Below are 15,800 nucleotides of genomic sequence, written 5' to 3'. Positions count from 1 at the left end.
GTTTTAAAGTTTATGAATGTTTAAACGCATTCACGTTCGCATTTATTCATCTACACTCATCTTTCATTCATTTATTTATTTGCTTGTTTGAAAAACATAGATTAATGTTTTTTTCTTCTTCGTTTAGTTGGTATTTGTGAAAATGTTTGTAAAACCACAACCACTAGTATTTAAGCAAATACATACAAATATAACAAATAACTTTATTAAATAGGTGTAACGTTATTGTTTGCACAGTGGTTTATAAAGCAGGAAAAAATTTTCTTATTGAAATCCTTTTTCAAAAAAGAATATTATTTAATACTGAGCTCTAAACTAAAGAAATGCTCTTTATTCTTTTTTTTTTTGAGAAGAGAAAAGTTTCCTCTAAAGTAGAACATTACTCTTTAATCTGCTTACGCAATATTTTTCTATAGAGCAGACCATACTCTCCACCTTGCAAACCATACTCTCCAACTTTCAAATCTACTCTAAAGTAGAACAATACTCTCTAATCAGCTCTGAAGCAGAATTATAATCTCTATTCAGTGCTGTTTTATAGAAAAACAATCTTTCTACTCTACTTTAGTGTTTTGCTCGAAAGTAGAGAGAAACTTTCAAATAATTGGACAATACTCTTTAAAATACATTCATACTTTTTGTAATGCTTACATTGAAGAAAATTATTTCTAGAACAATATTTCTACACTAATCTTGAGCCGAACAGTTCTCTCTATTTTCTTTTAGAGTAGAGAAAAACTTTCAAGTGTAGAGCAGTACTCATTGGTTTACTCTAGAGAAAAGCATGCTGTACTAAAAAGGAGAACTATACTCTCTACTCTGTAATATAATCTACGAATAAATCAGAATTACATACGATTCTCTAGAGTATAACAAAACTCTTTACTTATATCTCCTGTAGAGTAGATGAATACTTCCTATTAGAGTAGATCAGTTCTACCATTTGATGCCTACTGTTTGAACTCTCTTCTCTACAATAAAGCAAAAATCTCAATGTAGAAAGTACTCCTCTCACCTTTTGCTGGATTAGGTCGAAAGTTTTTTTTATTCTAGAGAAAAGCATGCTGTACTAAAGAGGAGAACTATACTCTCTACTTTGTAATATAATTTACGAATAAATCAGAATTATCTACGCTTCTCTAGAGTATAACAAAACTCTTTACTTATATTCTCCTGTAGAGTAGATCAATACCTCCTATTAGAGTAGATCAGTTCTACCTTATGATCCGTACTCTTTGAACTCTCTTCTCTACAATAAAGGAAAAATCTCAATGTAGAAAGTACTCTCTCCTTTTGCTGGATTGGGTCGAAAGTCTTTTGCTTTCTTTATTTTTTCTCTCCCTATTTTGATTTAGTATATATCTAGTAATATCTACTTTTTTAGAGTAGAATAGGGCAAAATTCTCTATGTTGCTCTCTATCATTTAGATCAGAAATCTCTACTTTCTTTTAGAGTAGAATCCTGTTATAATGTGGAAAAGTATTTCTTCCACTTTGCTCTAAAGAAAGTTTAAACTTTCTACTCTGATCTAGAGTAAAGCTATACTTCTTCCAACTTTGCTATATCTTCTTTGCTCTAGAGTAGATCAGTACTCTCTACTTTGCTTTAGAGTAGAATAGCGCTAAATTGAATTTAGATCAGTATTCCTTCTTTGTTCTATTTTTTAATAAAGAAAACCTGAAATGTAGATCAATGCTCTCTCTTCTTTGCTCTAAAGTGGGGTAGGGTAGGGTCTAATCTGTACTTCAATAATTCTTACTTTCTCTCTTCTTACTTTTCTATCTTACTTTTCTCTTTTCTTTGTAATATGAAAATAAAAATGTAACTCCTTTTATTCTCTTCTTTAGAATAAATTAGGCTTATGCTGTTCTAGAGTAAATCACTGACCTCTACTTTGTTCTACAGTAGAACAAAAGTTTTAACTTTACTCTAGAATAGATCATTAGAATCAGCTCTGCTTTAGAATAGACTAAATATTCTGAATTTATAACCTTTACTCTACTCCAGAGTATAGTAATACTCTCTGATCTGCTTCTCTGTTTTAGACCAGCGAAAGGCAGAGAGTAAAACAATTGTTCTCTGACTGGTTTTGTTTGTTTTGTGAGCATATATACGAGTTAATGAAAGAGTAAAAGACAGCGAAACGCAATGAGCACATTGAGAGCTCATTGCGTTTCACTGTTTTCAAGTAAATCTATACTCTCTGCTCTCTTGCAGATAAAATCATCACTGCTAAATCCGTTCTAGAGTAGGACAGAATGCACTACTTTGCCCTAAAAGAGATAATTACAATTATTTAATGTGCTTTAGAATAAAGAGCAGATTAATACTCTCTATTTTGCTCTGGAGTATAGTAATATTTTCTAATCTGATTTTCACTTTTCTAGAGTAGAACAAAACTTCATAAACTGTTCTTAAACATAATAATATTCTCCGCTCTCTTCTAGATAAAATCATCAGTGTAAAATTCGCTCTTGAGTAAGTTTAAACTACTGTTTATTGAATTGAGTTGAAGTAACTACTGTTAAAATTAATATAATTTTAAAGAAAATAAATATAATGTTTATTTCTTTTGTTTTCTTTTAAACTACTTCTTCATTTTTTTACTTTAAATGTTGTAGTTAATTATATTTGGTTTTTTAACGTAGTTTGGCAAAAAAAAGAAGAAAAATATAAAAAAACTAAAATTATCTTGTAGCAGTAGTTAATATACTAATAACTAAGTTTATATATATAGTATACTTAAAAAAGGTATAAATAACTATATGTATATGCTGTGGTTAACTTGATTACTATTTAAGTATAATTTTTCTTCTACATTTAACTAGTAAATCTAACTTCCCAATCACTTACATACTTAATGCATGAGTTAAGCAGAAAGCATATTTCTAACAACTCAACTAACTTGCATGTTAGAGTAGAGTGCAAAAAAACTTCGAAAAAAATTATAAATTATTATAATAAAATTAATCAAATTTAAGAAAATCATTGGAGCATATTCCAGCAACAAGTATTTTGAAAATAATTAAAACTTGTTTGCAGTATATTGGATAATTTAAATGTTTTCTTTATTAATTTTTAATTACAATTTATTTTTAAATAAAAGGTCTTTAGCCCGTTTAAAGGTTAAACTATTTATAGTGCTGTTGTCTTCTATTGTCTTGCTTCGATCGTTTTTAACCACAGTAATTTTCTTGGTTTTTTAATGTTGGATAATACTTTTAGTATTTGCTAAATATTTTAATAATTATGAGAATTTGGTCAAGAAAATATGAAAAATGTTTAAGACAAAAAAATAGAAATTTATCCAAGCGTTAATTTTAAGCTAAAAACCGCACAAACTATTTAGTGACAAGCCAAAAAAAGGAAAAAAAAAAACAAAAGAAAGTTAATTGTTTTGTTGCGGTTAATTATTTTTCTGTTTATAAAATTTAAGAAATTTTATAGTTAATAATAATAAATTTTTAACAAATTTAGTCAAAAGAAATGAATTTGAAATGTGGGATTTATTTGAGATATCAGTATATTCTATTCTAATCTAGAAAAGATCACTACACTCTACTCTGCACTCTCCCAGCAGTTCGACGAGACAGTCCCGAACATACCACTTAACCTACCACTTGTGGTAGGTCCCTAGCCACCTGACTAACCAGGTGACTGGCCATTTTAAAATGGAATTGTCCTACGAGGAAGTCAATCGTCACTCTACACCCTACAACGAGACAGTAAAGAGACGATTGCCTCCGCTCTCGCTTACGAAGGGGACACTAAAGTGACGACTGTCTTCATTCTCGATTACAAAGAGTTTATTTGGGATGAAATACCAAAATATACAAATTGGAGTCAGCCAAGTGGTAAGATATTAATGGAACTAAAATTTAAAAATTTCAAGTGTCTACTCTCTAGAATACTATGGGACAATAATGTGACGATTAACCCGAAAGTTATAAATTTGAGTCAACCAGATGGTGGCATATTAGTAGAAAGTAATAATCATTTCTCCAAAAGATGGGTAAAATAACTACTTTTGGAAGTACAAAAAAAAAAAAAACTTTTAAGAGTATAATCTCTAGGTTACTTGAGGACAGTAAAAAGACGACTGTCTCCGTTCCCGCTTACAAAGAGGATATTAAAGTGACGACTGTCTTCATTCTCGATTACAAAGGGTATATTCGTGACGAATGGCCCAAAACATATGAATTACGATCATCCAGGTGGTTAACTATTAGTGGAAATTACTGTCTTTTTCGTATGCATTGACTCTTTGTCGAACTGCTGGGCTGGGAAAGATCAATACATTATATTTTGATCTAAATCTGATTACTTGATAGATCCTTTGACCTAGAGTTAATTACATAACCCAACTCCGCATCAGAGTACATCACTACTCTCTAATTTGATCATGAGTAGAAAACTCTCGATTTTTCTTCGTGACAGATCACTACTATCTACTGACTAGTAATCTTAAAGATCACTACACTCTACTTTGTAGTCTAGGACAGAGATCACTAAACTATACTCTGCACTCTAGGACAGATCACTACATCCTATTTTGATCTAGTTCTGATTACTACTATATTCTTTGATATAGAGTAAATTACTTAACTCAACTCTGCATGAGAGAACAAAACTTCTTTTTACTCTGATCTAGAGTAGAACACTCTCGATTTTTCTTTATGATCTAGAGAAGATCACTTAACTGACCTGGATCTTAAGTTTAGAACAATTCCCCACTCTGCTTTAGAGTATATCTTTGATCTAGAGAATATCACTAAACTGATATTTAACTATTAACAAGTAAATTTATTTTTAAATCAACTGTAGAGTAGATTACCACTCTTTAATCCAGAGTAGTTCACTACTTTAGACTTTGCTTTAGAAGAGAACAGTAAACTCTACTTTGATTTAGAATAGACCATAACTCTCAACTCTATTTTGAAGTAGAACTGCACTAGTTTGAACTAGATTTATTCACTGTTGTTGGCTTTGCTTTATAACAGATCACTGCTCTCTACTTCGATCTATAGTAGATTTATAACTTCCTATTTTACTCTAGAATATATCTGGTTTGGAGTATATCTATCACTACTTTAATATATTCAACTGTAGTAAAGATCACCACTCTCAACTCTGATTTAGATTACATCAACCATACTTTAACCCAGAGTAGTTTACTATTTTTGACTTTTTTTAGAATAGTCCAGATTTGAACCATAACTCTGAACTTTACTTTGGAGTAGAACACCACTACTTTGTTCACTGCTGATGGCTTTGTTTTAAAACAGATCACTATTGTCCGTTTCGATTTAAAATAGACTTATAACTCTAGCCTAGAAAAGATCATTACTATTTTCTTTGATCTGGAATAGTCCAAAGTAGATCGCAGCTCCCTTCTCTGCTCCAGGATACATCATTACTCTCATACATCGCTATTCTCGTTTTTGATTTAAAGCAGCGTAACGCAATGAGTTCTCAAATGTGCTGCCTTGTACTCTTTCTTTCACTCGTAAGTATGCTCACACATGTATAAAATACAAACAAAACCAGTCAGAAAGTTATATTTAACTCTCTACCAATCTGCTCTATCGCGGATCTTCACTCTTTACTATCCGCTATAGAATATCACTATTCTCTCCTTTGCTTTTAAGTAAATTCCACATCAGAACTATCTGATGTGAAGTTGAGTAGACAGTTTGACATGAAACATCAGTTAATAATTACATGTCAAAACGCCCACTGTTTAATGATAATCACATTAAAATAATAAAAATATTATAATTTTCTTTAGACTTTTTGAATGAAATAAAATTACAACATTTTTCAAATAATTCCCATACGAGGAGAATATCACTATAAAATTATTGTGCATAAATTTTACATTTTCTCTCATAATTAATGTCTAAAATAATATATTTATAAGTTTTATGTTTCTATATATTTTTTTTAGTAAAAAGTAGTTTTTTATGTTTTAATTAAAGTTCATTCATTTAAACCTTGTAAGGGGCTTGAATTAAAGTGTATAAATTTAATTGTACAGGTGGCAAACGGATGATGAGTAGTACTAGTAGTGGTGGTGGCGGTGCGAATAGTTTTTTTTATGGTCTTGTACACATTTGATGTAACAATTATGAGATGAATACTTGTAGTGTTAACAATGTTGTTTTTTATATATATTATCATGTATGGAAATGTATTTTAAACCTCTAGCGTTGGTAGCTTAAGACTGGTAACTATAGACTAGTTGTTTCGTTAATAACCTTTAAACAAATATGTTTGAAACTATTTTCATTATTTATTCTTATTTCCATTGTTTAAATAGCAACCGCTATGTAGTTTATTTAAGCCTAAACAATAGCAAATCTAAAGCTCACAATGTTGAGTAAACTATTGTCCAGACTAGTCCAGACTAAAAACTGACTATAGTCAAGAAAGTAGTCCTGACTATAGACTAAACTATAGACCCGATTATAAATTAAACTATCGTTCAATAGACCAATCTACACACTCGACTATAGACCCGAGTATAAACACGACTGTTGACTAAAGTCCTGCCAGACTATAGTCCTGACTAGGACTATATTCTAAAAGGGGGACAGCTTTTAGAATATAGTCCTGACTATACACTATAGTCCTCACTTTAGACTGAACTATAACCCTGATTATAGACTAGACTATAGAAATAACTATTGACTTGACTATAGTCTATACAATTGACTATAGACTAGAATATAGTTCAGAGTATAGTCCTGACTAAAGCCATTCTGACTACAGTAGACTACACTATTGACTTGACTATAGACTAATCGATTTTTGAAGGATTTTATAAATGATCACAAAATAAGCTTATTTTTCAATTTAAACGTGTTTTAACGGAGTTATAAGCGATTTTAGTTTCTATATGAATTTTGACCAAAACATCGATTTTTGAAGGATTTTATAAGTGATCACAAAATAAGATTATTTTTCAATTTAAACGTGTTTTAACGAAGTTATAAGCGATTTTAGTTTTTATATGAATTTTGACCAAAATATCGATTTTTGAAGGATTGTGTAAGTTTCTATATGAATTTTGACCAAAACATCGATTTTTGAAGGATTTTATAAGTGATCGCAAAATAAGCTTATTTTTCAATTTAAACGTGTTTTAACGAAGTTATAAGCGATTTTAGTTTTTATATGAATTTTGACCAAAATATCGATTTTTGAAGGATTGTGTTAGTTTCTATATGAATTTTGACCAAAACATCGATTTTTGAAGGATTTTATAAGTGATCGCAAAATAAGCTTATTTTTCAATTTAAACGTGTTTTAACGAAGTTATAAGCAATTTTAGTTTTTATATGAATTTTGACCAAAATATCAATTTTTGAAGGATTTTATAAGTGATCACAAAATAAGCTTATTTTTCAATTTAAACGTGTTTTAACGGAGTTATAAGCGATTTTAGTTTTTATATGAATTTTGACCGAAATATCGATTTTTGAAGGATTTTATAAGTGATCACAAAATAAGCTTATTTTTCCATTTAAACGTGTTTTAACGGAGTTATAAGCGATTTTAGTTTTTATATGAATTTTGACCAAAATATCAATTTTTGAAGGATTTTATAAGTGATCACAAAATAAGCTTATTTTTCAATTTAAACGTGTTTTAACGGAGTTATAAGCAATTTTAGTTTCTATATGAATTTTGACCAAACATTGATTTTTGAAGGATTTTATAAGTGATCACAAAATAAGCTTATTTTTCCATTTAAACGTGTTTTAACGGAGTTATAAGCGATTTTAGTTTTTATATGAATTTTGACCAAAATATCAATTTTTGAAGGATTTTATAAGTGATCACAAAATAAGATTATTTTTCCATTTAAACGTGTTTTAACGGAGTTATAAGCGATTTTAGTTTCTATATTAATTTTGACCAAAATATCGATTTTTGAAGGATTTTTTGAGTGATCACAAAATAAGCTTATTTTTCCATTTAAACGTGTTTTAACGGAGTTATAAGCGATTTTAGTTTCTATATGAATTTTGACCAAAATATCGATTTTTGAAGGATTTTATAAGTGATCACAAAATAAGCTTATTTTTCCATTTAAACGTGTTTTAACGGAGTTATAAGCGATTTTAGTTTTTATATGAATTTTGACCGAAATATCGATTTTTGAAGGATTTTATAAGTGATCACAAAATAAGCTTATTTTTCAATTTAAACGTGTTTTAACGAAGTTATAAGCAATTTTAGTTTCTATATGAATTTTGACCAAAATATCGATTTTTGAAGGATTGTGTAAGTGATCACAGAATAAGCTTATTTTTTAAATTTAAACGTGTTTTAACGGAGTTATAAGCAATTTTAGTTTTTATATGAATTTTGACCAAAACATCGATTTTTGAAGGATTGTGTAAGTGATCACAGAATAAGCTTATTTTTCAATTTAAACGTGTTTTAACGGAGTTATAAGCGATTTTAGTTTCTATATGAATTTTGACCAAAATATCGATTTTTGTAGGATTTTATGAGTGATCACAAAATAAGCTTATTTTTTAATTTAAATGTGTTTTAACGGAGTTATAAGCGATTTAAGTTTTTATATGAAGAAGTCGAAAATAGTCGGAAATTTTCGTTTTAATTATATAACCCTATTGACTGTAAGCCAAACTTTAGTCTAGACGAATAGACTTACACTAATTAAATAGACCACTGTAGGGTATTCCATATTAAGTAAAATGCATTCAGTAGTTTCTTATGCTTCTTTTACCTATTTTAAGAATACTTGTAGGCAATGTATGCACAAAATTCTGAATGGGAAAGTACTACATAGAAAAGAATTAAAATATATAAGTTTTGAGTAAACATATGCACATATGTGTGTGTGTGTGTGTGTGTACATTGTATTAAAATTTCAATATTTTCAGGGTAATAAGCCTAAAACTAAAATAAATATTTGGTCTCTTTTCAAAGATATGTAGCTTACAGAATGAATAAAATGTACATCAAGGTTATAAATCCAAATTCATGAAAATACTAAAAAAGTAAAACTTTTCCAGTTAACATTATATAGTCTAATTACAAACTAAAAAATATTGAAAAAAGTTTCATTAAAATTAAAACATTAATTAAGAAATTACCAAAAAAAATCAATAAAACATTTGTTTAGTTTGACACTAATTACAGAACTAGAGAGAAAAGAAATAAACAAAGCTATTTTAGTTAACGTTTTTTCCACTCTGTTGTATTTAAATATCAGTCATATTATTGTTGCAAAGCGAAAAAATGTTTATTTTGGATATAAGCCAAGAAAACTGTCAAGACATTTGGTAGTCACAAAAATATCGTATGCAATGTTTGTTTGGACTTCTTGTAAAAAAAGGAAATTATTTTTGAAAAATAATAAAATAATCACTAAAAGCACGAAATTTAGTTGTTAGAAAAAAAAAACAAACAATTACCAAATGTTGGCACCCACTCAATCAAAAAATTCTTTCTTTTTACACAAAAAAAAACAATAAAAGAAAATTTCTTTTTCTTTGAGTATAGAAAATGCATTCGTTTAATATTCGGTCAATTCGAAGCGTAATTGTATATCTTCAACCCATTTTATACTTTAAACACCAAAGAAAGAAGTGTAACACATTCGTAATTAAGTGGTAATATTTAATAAGACGTATCTATAATGCTTACAATAGGGGTTTGTGATATATTTTTATAGGGAAGACAAGGTTTGAACTCAGCCACGTAGTATAACAATTGATATACAATATGTGTACCAGGCCACTCGGTAGTAGTCGGCAACGAATGTGCGAATGTATTAGCTTTAAAGGGAACGAAAGCTGAATTTAAAATATGAAAAAGAGAATCCTATAAAAACCTCTTGGAATAATGAAACAGTGAGTAAAATTACAAAGATCCTATGAGGTGACTCTAATGAGATCAAAACAAAAAATCACGTCAAAATGAGCAAGTCAAATGGTACGTATTCTGAGTGGACACACAGGATTACGGGTACAGCTATACTTGCGGATTCAGACGAATGTAGAGCATACGGTGAGCACAGTGAAACTCTGGAACAGTTTCTTTGCCACTGTCCGAAAATAAAATTCCCCTCGAATATTGATTGGAAAATTCTTAGGTATTACGTCCAGGAACTATCACTATAGATTTTTTACCAACAAACACTTCTTTCAAGAAAAGGAGCGAACGTCCTTATAGTTGTCGTTGGCTGAGTTGACAATCCTTAATCGTTGTTTGTTGAACTTCGAGTCGTTCCGGTGCAAAGAATCGATTGTCGTGAGAATGAGTGTATTTGTTCGGCATTGATGTAGTATACATCATACATACATCCTGTAAACCTAACCTACCCTATCCTAGTAAAACAATCACCCCTTTAACCAATAGAAGGAAATTTACATTTCCATCCATGGGAAAATTGCTATCGTGAACTTGTTGTGAACAATTCACAATAGTTAATTTTGTATGGATCAGCTGTTCAATGTTTATTGAATTCCATCAACAAATTTCACAACAGGGGGAAATTTTTCATGTTTAGAATGATTTGACCTGGGTCCGAATCGGAGAGCCATTTAATCTGTTACTACGAGAATCGGTAGCCAACAGGGCAGAAGTTAAACAAGAGATCAGAGATTATATAGCTCAAGTACTTCAGCAAAGTGCAAGGACAAAAAATTGCCACTGTCTTGTTAAAAGCACAATAGGGCGGTCTTGAGTCATCTATTCTATTCACTTAGTCGTTGAAAAAGAACCATCGTAAAAAAAGGAAACATGGCATCTCATAATGTATTCCTTTATCATGGTAAAAAAAAGATGCGCTACCAATATATATAATCTGCCGGGACTATAAACTAGTGGTGTTTTGTGTATTCTCAGCCTTTCTTTGAAATTGTTTGACTTAAGGTCGAACTCTGAGAGCAATATATAAATTGGAATCAGGGTAACCTGTAGACCACAGTGCAGACTATCTTACTTTGTCGTGTACCGGCTTTTGGAGAGGTCCATTCGGGTGCACGTGTTGGAACTAATTTAAATCGAAACTCCCGGAATTATTTGACTTAATGTCGAACTCTGAGAGCAATATAATCTGGAATCAGGGAAACCTGTAGACCAGAGTGTAGAGTTTCGTACTTTGTCTTGTCCCAGTTATTGGAGAAGTCCATTCGGGTTCACGTGTTGGAACTGATTTAAATCCAAACTTCCGGTAATACAATTTTGGTTAAAAGTCTTACAAAGGGTAAAATCTATATTTTGGAATAAGTTTGGTTCTGTAGCCAAAAAAGACGACAAATACCACGCAGAGCAGTGACTGAAGGATGGATGTAAGAGTATACGGAACTTATCCATCGGTATACCTTTTGAAATAAAGGAAGTTTTATTAGAAAAAAATCTATGAAATGTAAACAAATGTATTTTGAAAATTTTCAAAACGAAAACCCTAAATTCTCTTACATATTCAGAGATAATTGTGTATGTGTTTATGTATGTAAGTTTAAGTGCAAGTATGTATGTATATAAACAAGCAATTACATACACATGCCATTAGAAGATGTTGTTGGTTGATTCCTATTTAACCCCACTGACGAATAAACAGATAGCAAAAAAACATTAATAATTGAAAAAAATAGTACTTAAAGAAACCAAAAACAAAAACTTGGTCAATAACAAATATACACATTATTATTGTTATTATTATTGTTTTTTTTTACATAAGGAATCACAAAAAGGTAAATAACCTTATAAAAAAGGTTATAACATTTAAGATAATTGTTTTATTATATTAAAATTTTTTTTATAAATCATTTAGAATGCTAGAAAAAAGCTTTTTTTTACTCAATTACCATATAAATTAAATAAAATCCTTGAAAATTTTTTCTCTAATAATTAAAGAACTTTTTTAAGGGAAAGGGAAGTGGGAACAGAAAATTCAATTTATTTTTATAACGTTTTAAACTTTTGAACTTTATTTAAAAAATTTTTAACTTGAATTTCATTTATTAACTATTCGTGTTCGTTATGTTTTATTTCTTTCTTTTACACTTTATTTAATTTATTTTTATATTATTTTTGGTTGGTTTGTTTGTTTTTAACTTTTGTTTTTAACACTTTAACTTATAAAAATCAACTGACTTGATTGCACCTTAAAACATTTTCCACAAACAAACTTTTGAGTTTCTGGGTTTGTTCGTTCGTTCGTTTGTTGTTTTGGTAGCGTTTTTTTAGTTATTGTTGTAATGGTTATTCATAGTTGAACTGTTGTTGTTACTATGTTTTTTTTTTTTTTTTTTTTGTTAAAAACAAAAACTAAATCTGTCAATAATATTTGTATCTATATAGTATTTAGATACTATATACCTATGATACGTATTTGACTTTATATATTGAGACTTTATGCAAGAGAGTGAGCGCATTTCAGTAAGTGAGTGTATGTAATGGAAATCAGCAGCAGCAGCAGTAGAAAAACTTGTGAACAATTTGCAGAAAATTAATGCAACATTATGAAAAAAGAAACACGATTTATTATTGTTGGTATTGCTGCTGCTAATGTTTTTCGTTTTTACCATTTCTGATGTAGTTTTTTGGGGGGTTGGTGTGTATACAAACAAATAGAATGCAAATGTATGTTGTATATGTAGAGTGAGAGCTTAGTGTATTAAACTTTACCACCCCCAAAAGGGTGGTAGTTAAATTAGAGATGCCATATTATATTTAAGTATAATAAGGTTTTAATAACAAATCTATATAAATAATATAAAATTCCAGTGTTACTAACTGACAGATTTATTATCGCACAGCCTTAACGATTAAAAGTTGAAATTTGGACAGATCTCTACGAAAAATTTGTAAAAAATCGGGTAAATTTGATAACTTTAAAAAAAGGTACAAACACACTTCAATACATTGAAAAAGTAAGATGTCTAGTAATTTATTTAGTAAAATCTATATTTTGATACTTTTTTATATCCCATTTGACGTTTTAACCTGTTTGATTCATAACCTATCAAACAAATAGACTACTGAGGTTTAACTCTTTCACGTATACGGGACACAGGTATTCCAAGATTTTTGGAATTTTTCTCCATTTAATGCGTTGTTTTGAATTCACAGCTATAGTAAATGGTTATTTCTAAAGAAAAATATATTATTTTTTAGAATTTGATGACACTACATCATATACCGGCGGATAGAGAGGCAGATAAAAAAATCACCACTACCCACACACTATTGGCATTTTTTCATTGAAATAGCACTGAAAAAAATATTTGGTTATTTTTAATTTTGAAGATTAAATTGCATTACTGTAAAATGCGAATATTTATAGACAATGTGTAATCAATGTACTTAAGAATGATAATTTCTTCAAATAGAAACAACATTTCTAATTAAAATGTACAAAAAAAGTATGAAACAAGATTAACTTATTTACTTTCATTGTTATGCATTCTAGAAAATTATTTAGAGTGTACGTTGTTTTTGTAAATTATGCTCTTGCTTTTGCAAGTTCACCGGTTTAAGTCACTACGAACACCGCAATAAGATTGAAGGATATGAAGTTACCTCTCTACTACGCCATACCAGAGTTGGTAATCGATCCGGGCTTTACAATAAACATTCCAAATAGATCGATCTACACAAACGGACTATATATAGTAGATAATACCATTTAAATATTCACTGATTGATCAAAAACATACACAAGCGTAGGCTGTGGTTAAATTCGGAACAGTTGAACATAAGGCTATCTGAAGGTTTCTCTAACAACTGTAGTGGCTGATTTAAGCCATAAAAATGTTCTATAGAACATATACAGCATTATGGGATATCTAATATGGAAATCCATTGTACTTGCTGATAGCAAAGCAGCTATTATATCTCGATAGGATGGGTACACCACGTCGTAAGTTGTACAAGAATGCCGGACGACTCTCAAAGTGATAGCGAGACATGGGGATATAGAAGGTAACAACCATGCTAACGCTCTAAATTACAAGTGAATGAGTTTGGCTGCAATATCAGCCAAATCAATTGCTAACAGAATATGGGAAAATTAATCAAATAGCTTAGAAACCAGGAAAATCTAGCCTAGAATGGGTATGACACGGACAAACTTTGCTATAAACCTGTCAATCTCAGAAACCTTAACAGGACACTAGGTATATATGCTACAACTGTCCTTAACAATGATGTTTACGCCAGCTGCAATGATGTAAAATGAAAGTTCAAGGCAAAAAGCACCCAAACGGGGTTATAAAAGGAAAATTTGATTTAATTCAAAGTTTTAAATATATTTTTTATACAATTTTAAAAATTGTATATTTAATAACACTAAACATGAAAATGTTTGCATGGATGTTAATGTTCTTCGTGCAAATTTTGAAAAATCCAACTCTAATAGTTTCCAATATAAAGGAATTTTTGTATTTAATTACTATGGAAGGTGCCACGCCCCCTGCTGTTAGTCCGCCCTCTTTATGTTCTAAATAATAACATTGACAGTAAAGTGACTCAAACAAAATTAAAGGAGTCCAAATGTATTTTCTTAAATATACTGATTTTATATTTTCTTAATATGCAAGAAGCCACGCCCACTATAGCCATTTCGCCCATTATGATCAAAAATAATCTAATAGATGTCGATGTTGTCCGTGCGAAAATTTTACGATTTTCATTGCACCAGTTTTCGACGTTTAAAAGTTATTTAGTAAGTAAGTGGGCGTGGCACTAAGCCTGTTTTTGAAATTCAACTGATGCTTTTTGAGTCGACTTTAATATTGAACTTTGAACTATAAAATTAGATATGCAGAGAGTCTTGAGTTAATGTGAATTATAAAAATTAACTTTTTGGTACTTTTTCGTTATTCAACTGGAACATTTTTGAATTCTTAACAATATTAAACCTAGATGCATAATAGCAGGCATACAGAATACTGATAGAATACAAATCTATAAGAGTGAAGAGTTTGGTACTTTTTATACTACGACTGGCACTTTTTGAATCTTATTTAATAATGAAGCTAGAAACATAAATTTGTAGTAATATTAATTTTTTAGTAAAAATTAAATTATTATCTGTTAGTTCGTTTGACACACTGTGCCCTCAAATTTCCCATACCCTTTAATTTATTTTATTCGAATTGTTATGATTCCACTTCGTACTACATAGGAAATAGTGTTATATTTTATAATCTGGCAATGGCTGCATTTCTAAAGTTGGTATGCAGTAGAATTGAAACAATTTTGTTTTTGAAAGGATTGTGTTTTTTTTTGCACAAAAAAATATCTGGAGTTATTGTACTTTTATGTAACTTCCTTAAAGTTATTTAACTAGAATGACAGAAAAAAAATTACATTATTTTTGCATTTAGAAAATGGAATAAAAAAGCAGGACAATTGCTTTTAAAATTGCTTTAACATAAAAACGTTTGCACAAAATTTACGATTAAAGTGAATAAAGAAATTTTAGTAAAACCAGTAAGAAAGTATAGTTGGGCAAAGCTGACCATATGATAGCCTACATCAGTGATGAATATATTATTAAAATTAAAATATAATTTATTTTTTAATAAATTAATATATTTTTTAAAAAAGGGCCACCTTTTTAAGATTCCTAAAATTTTGATAACAGTTATTTAAGGTCCTTGAAAAAAATATTTTCTGAAATTTATTTATGCAGATTTTCTTGATATTTAATGACACGTGAATCATTTTTAAATGGGTCTTTTTATTCGAACTTAAGTCTTAGATTTGTAAATAGGAACCTGCGGTTCTAAATTTGTCTCTTACAAAA

General features: G+C 29.6%; 1 protein-coding gene across 3 annotated transcripts in view; it reads right to left on the bottom strand.

Annotated features, from left to right (window-relative positions):
* The window catches only part of LOC111683659 (protein quick-to-court), a 42,587-nt gene that overhangs the window by 9,868 nt on the left and 16,919 nt on the right, over positions 1–15,800 (bottom strand). The gene's annotated exons all lie outside the window — the stretch shown is intronic.

This window comes from Lucilia cuprina, chromosome 2 (genome assembly GCF_022045245.1).
Source record: "Lucilia cuprina isolate Lc7/37 chromosome 2, ASM2204524v1, whole genome shotgun sequence".
NCBI classification, from domain to species: domain Eukaryota; kingdom Metazoa; phylum Arthropoda; class Insecta; order Diptera; family Calliphoridae; genus Lucilia; species Lucilia cuprina.
Note: the sequence above shows the minus strand (reverse complement) of the source record. Positions and strands in the feature narration are given on the sequence as shown.